Genomic DNA, 6,289 nt, shown 5'->3' on the forward strand with positions numbered 1-6,289 from the left:
TATTTTAAAATTTAATTTTAGAATCTTACTTTTATCAAAACTATATCAAATTTGGATGTGAGATATAGAAGGGAAAGGACTCTTTGGTGTAAAAAAATCTCATACAAAATAATTTTTTGTGTGGAGATATGTGATATGCAAATTGGGTTGGGATAGGGAGAAGAGTCCTAATCCAATAAGGACTCTTAATTTTCTTATTTGAATCTAAACTAAATCACATCTGATTTAGTCCAAATAAAATATATAAAATTTAATCTAATTAGGTTCATAAATTTTTAATCAAATTAAAAATTGATTGAACCAAAGTCCTAATCAAATCAGGGATAATTCTTCCTTAGCGATTAGGTCATCTCATCACCTAACCGGGTCAAACCTAATTGAATCCAATTCAATTAGATTTTATTTAATCCTCTTTGCTCAATCAAATTGAGCTAATTAATAATCTAATTACTAATTAATCTTCTATTAATTCACTAACACTTGGTGAATTAATTTATTACAATTTTTGCATAAGATTAACCATCAATCAAATTGATGATTAAGCTCTTGATCGATTCTCAATCATTGATCGGCCACATGATCAGTCAGAAACTTCTTTTGAGTGTGACTCCATAGGTTCGAATATAAGCCGATAGAATAAGAATATCTTCCTAAATCAATCGATGTAACCATCTAGCAATGATGATCCAACTTCCGGATAGGTCAAATGATGGCGAGCAACATTTAAAAAGCTATTGGCATATGGTTACCGCATAATTCATTTTTTTGACCCTAATGCTCAAAGATGATCTAGGATTTAACTATCAATCCTAGATAAGTTATCCACATTATATTTTAATCTTTTTTAAATCCATCATATGGATTATCCGGATCCAGATTTTGTTAAATTGAAATACACTAATGCATATCTCCTACTAATTCGGAGGGGTCAATCCCATCTTGACTCACGCACCGACTTGATAAGTACTTGAATGTACCCAAAAATTTTTCATCACTAAATTAGAAACTCAGTTAGTCTAGCACCAAACTACAGTGAGTTGCTTGCAAGTCACCATGGTGATCTCAGGTCGGAGGGATACTTATATCCATACCCTTCACGAGCTATCCTTGACAGCAGAGTACTCTGCATTTGGTCACATTCAGTGATGATGTACTCCTACATCTCACCTGCATGCTATACCAGTATCTCTATACTATTTAGTTATAAAGACAACCAATGCATATGGCACATAATGACCTACACTTGACATCGCTATAGTCCTAGTAATAGCATATCGTTTGGTCACGAACTAGTTTAAGGACTATGCGATAAATCTTCTTTTATCATTCAAAATAGTCCTAAGGACTTCATCACAATATAGAAGTTCATTAGAAAATATATTTTTGTAATAAAAAATATCAAATAACTTTTATTATTTATCAATTCATATACATTTATAATCAGCATGATCATCAAATGTTGGCTTTAGGACATAATTCCCAACAATACATCTAACAATCTCTCACTTGAACTAAAGCCAATTGACCACTAATCTAAGTTTCATCTTCTCAAGGTGGACTTCCATCTTTGGCTGGCTCAATTGCTTTGTCAGTGGATCTACTATATTGTCCGCAGAGTCTACTCTTCGTACCTCGACATATTTTTTTTTGAGGGAGTCGCGTATGATATGATACCGCCATTCGATGTGCTTTGATTTCTGATGAGATATCGGCTCCTTAGCAAGTGCTATGGCTTTATTGTTATCGTAATAAAGTGTTATGACATCTGATGTCATTACCCCAAGCTCTGTGATGAACTTCTTGAACTAAAAGCCTTCTTTTGCAGCATCCAAAGTAGCGACATATTCAGCCTTTATGGTCGAATCTGCTATGATGGGTTGCTTGAAACTCTTTCAACTGACTATGCCACCATTGCATGTGAACATATATCTTGATGTAAATTTTTTAACATCAAGATCAAATATGAAGTCTGAATCAGTATACCCCTCGACTCACAACTCAGAACCTCCTCCAAAGACCAAGAATAAATCTTTAGTTTTTCTCAAGTACTTAAGGATGTTCTTCACAGATATCCAGTGCTCCTCATCTGGATTCGATTGATATCTGCTCGTGACACTCATAGCAAGGATAATATCAGGTCGAGTACATAGCATGGCACACATGAGGCTCCTTATAGCAGAGGTATAAGGAATCTTACTCATGCACTGAACTTTCTTAGATGTGGTCAGACACATCATCTTGGAAAGATGAATACCATGCCTAAGAGGTAAATATTTTCTTTTAGAGTTTTTTATATTGAGCTTCTTCAGTACTTTCTCTATGTATAGCTTTTGTCACGGATCTAGCATCCTTTTAGATCTATCCCTATAGACCTTTATTCTAAGAATATAGGATGCTTCCTCTAGATCTTTCATAGAGAATTTTTTGGATAACCATCTTTTGACCATGATCAGCATGGAAATATCATTCTCAATGAGGAGAATATCATCCACATATAATATAAAGAATATTATTATACTCTCACTGATCCTTTTGTATACATAAGATTTTTCTTCATCTTTGATGAAACCAAACGATTTGATTGCATCATCAAAATGAAGATTCCAACTCTGAGAAGCTTGCTTTAATCTGTATATGGATCTTTACAGCTTACAAACTCAGTGATCACCATCACCAGATATGAAACTCAAAGGCTGCTTTATATAGATATCTTCCTCAAGATATCCATTTAGAAAAGCAGTTTTCACATCCACCTGTTAGATTTTATAATCATAATAAGCTGCAATAGCAAGCAGAGTATGGATGGATTTCAATATGACTACAGATAAGAAGATTTTCTGATAGTCAATGCCCTCACGTTGATTATAACTTTTTGCCATGAGCCTAGCTTTATAGGTCTCTATCTTACCATTGGCACCTATTTTCTTTTTGTAGATCCATTTACACCTTATGGGTACTATACCCTCGGATGGATCCACTAAGATCCATACTTAGTTGGAGTGCATCGAGTCAATCTCTAACTTCATTGTATCTAATCATTTTTCAAAATCGATGTCAGACATCACCTCATCAAAAATATTAGGATCATCATCATGATCTTTATCTCTCATAAAAAATATTTTTTTTACTTCCTCCGTAAGCATACCCATATACCTTTCAAGAGGTCAGGAGACCCTACTAAATCTATAAGGTGGTAGAAGAACATCAACTACTGACTCATAAATAATGGGTTCCTAAGGATCTATAGCTCTTTGCTCTTTAAAGACCTTCTCTTCAAGCTCGACTAACCTCCCACTTACATCATCCTGGATAAACTATTTTTCTAAGAATATGATGTTCTGACTCACAATCACATAGTGATCTTATAAAAAGTAGAAACAGTATCCCATTGATTATTTTGGATACCCTATAAAATGAGCTATTAGAGATCTATCCTCTAATTTATCAGCCATCTATCTCTTGATATAGGTCGAATATCCTCAAGTCTTAAGATAATTTAGACTCGACTTCTTACCATACCATATCTCATATGGTGTGGTAGGAATGGATTTTGATGGAACCCTATTCAATAGGTGAATTACAGTTAATAAGACATATCCTGAAAGATATAAGAGTAAATCAGTGAAGTTCATCATAGATCTGACCATATCTAATAGGATCCTATTCCTCCTTTCGGATACTCCATTGAGCTGAGGTGTTTCGGATGGAGTCTATTGAGAGACTATGCCATTGTCCTTAAGATATTTCAAAAATTTTCAACTAAGGTATTCATCTCCTTAATCAGATCGAAGAACCTTAATAGGTTTGCCTATATGTTTTCTACTTTATTTCTAAATTTTTTGAATATTTCAAAGGCTTCAGACTTATATTTTATCAGATAAATAAATTTATACCGAAATAGATTATCAGTAAAGATGATGAAGTAGCTATAACCACCTCTGATTTGTACATCAAATAGCCCACACACATCGGTGTATACCAAGGCAAGTAACTCGATAGCTCTTTTCCCATGTCCTATAAAGGGTAACTTGGCCATTTATTCTCGAAGACAAGATTCACAAGCTGAGTATGACTCTGAATCAAGAGAGTCAAAGATCCCATCCCTTTCCAATTTGTTTATCCTGTCTTCTCTAATATGGTCTGATCTATGATGCCACAAGTACTTTTGGTTAATTTCATCTCTGAATCTCTTTTGACCTGTGGCACTCATTATTTACTCATTTAAATTCACATTCGTATCAATACACAAGTGATGTAGACTGTCAATAAAAAAATCACGTACCATCAATTTATTTTATAAATAAATAAAATAAATATCTTTATTAAAATTAAAATCAAAACCATTCTGTGCTAGTACAGACATGAAAATCAAATTTTGACTAGCTACAGAAATAAAATAACAATCTTTTAAATCTAATCTAAATCTCGACGGTAATAAAAGAGGATAAGTACCAATAGCTTCTACAGCAACTTTTACTCCATTGCCGATCTGAAAGATCATGTCACCTTCCCTCAACCTCCTACTTTCTATTAGACTTTGCATTGAAGTACATATATGAGCAGTCAAACTAGAGTCCAATACCCAACTAGAAGTAGAAGAAATCATAAGGCTAGATTCAATTATGAGCATACCTTCTGAAGGTTTATCATCCCTTTTAGTCTTTAGACTCTCCAAGTAGAGTGGACAGTTCCTCCTCTAGTGGCTGTCAGCAGTATAATGGAAATATTTTTTCTTTGCATCAATCTTCTTTGGAACGTCCTTCTTTGGCTTACTCTCTTCCTTCTGCTTCTTAGCAGATTTGTTCTTCTTCTTCCAACTAAACTTTCTCTTGATCTAAAAAGTCTACTTCACAGTGAGAACAGCACCCCTTGAACTCTTTAAGGTTCCCTCGATAATGATCAACATATTGACCAGTTTGGGTATAGTGCAATCAAGTTTGTTCATATGAAAATTTATAATAAATTGACTATATGAACTCGTAAGGGATTGAAGGATCAAATCCATCACTAATTTCTTTTGCATATCAAGCCTAAGCTTCTCAAGTAACTCGATGTCCTTGATCACTATCATACAGTGCTCATGGACTGACTGCCCTTCGCGTATCTTCAGATTGAAGAATCTTTTGAATACTTTGAAGCATGCGGTACGGCTCTGCTCACCTTACAACTCTTGTAGGTAAGTGATCATAGCCCTGGAAGTAGGCATATGCTCATGCTGGCTCTGTAACTTATTTGACATGGATACCAGCATATAGCACTTATCCCGACCATCTTCATCCGTCCATTTTTCATAAACTGTTCTCTGCTCAGCAGTAGGACCGTATGGTAACACTAGGGATTTTTGGTCAAGTACATGATCTAGTTTTTCAGAAGTCAGGACAATCCTGAGATTTTTTAACTAGTCTTTATAGTTTGTTCCGATCAAACGATTGGATTCAAGAATGTGAGCTTGAGGGTTTGAAGCTGACATTGTTTAACTATGAGAGTAGAGATTCAAGTTAGATTTTTATACTTTAAATTTATATTTACTTTAGAGATTTTAAGATGCAAACAATGACTCTCATTAATTTTTTGGATCCCTCAACTCTCTGGATGGAAAACAGAACTCTAACACGGCAACTGGATTCCTAGTAGATGCTGCAGTCCCACCGATGCCATATACCTCACTTAACAGTTATTGGTAAGGTGCACATTAATATGTGGATAACTCTTTGTCCAGATACTTCTCTAAGTATGTTGCAGTGACTTAGTTACTAAGTTATGTGGGCTCATCTAATAGTTATTGACCACACTCTTTAGTTTAGTCTGACCCACCATTCACAAGTAGGTGCAAGGCCATCATTCGGTTCCTTACCTAATAGTTATTGGGTCCAACCCCATCCTTATCTTAGAGCAACTCTTTACTAATAGAGTGGTTACGTGTTCCTGGTACAACTGAATCACTATGATCAACCGAGAACTATCAACACTAGTAGCATGCCCACACATCTACAATGATGGAAGACCTATGGACTTAATATTTATAGAGAGATTTAAGTTTAGATCTCATCTAATCAGTCATTATATGATCGATATAATTAGCATGGGCTAAACCAAACCATCAAGTAACCTTATTCAAGACTCAATCTTCCAAATTAGCCAGGTAAGTGAAGATCGGTGGGGGTCCCCCTGTTGCTTTTCTTAGACATCAATAAATTGGTAAGATTAGCGAATAGAACTAATTAAATAACTACCTCTTAATTACTTATCTTAGATACCAATAGGTCAATTGATCCAAATAGGTTAGCTT

Source organism: Elaeis guineensis, chromosome 1 (assembly GCF_000442705.2).
Source record: "Elaeis guineensis isolate ETL-2024a chromosome 1, EG11, whole genome shotgun sequence".
In the NCBI taxonomy this organism is placed as follows: Eukaryota; Viridiplantae; Streptophyta; class Magnoliopsida; order Arecales; family Arecaceae; genus Elaeis; species Elaeis guineensis.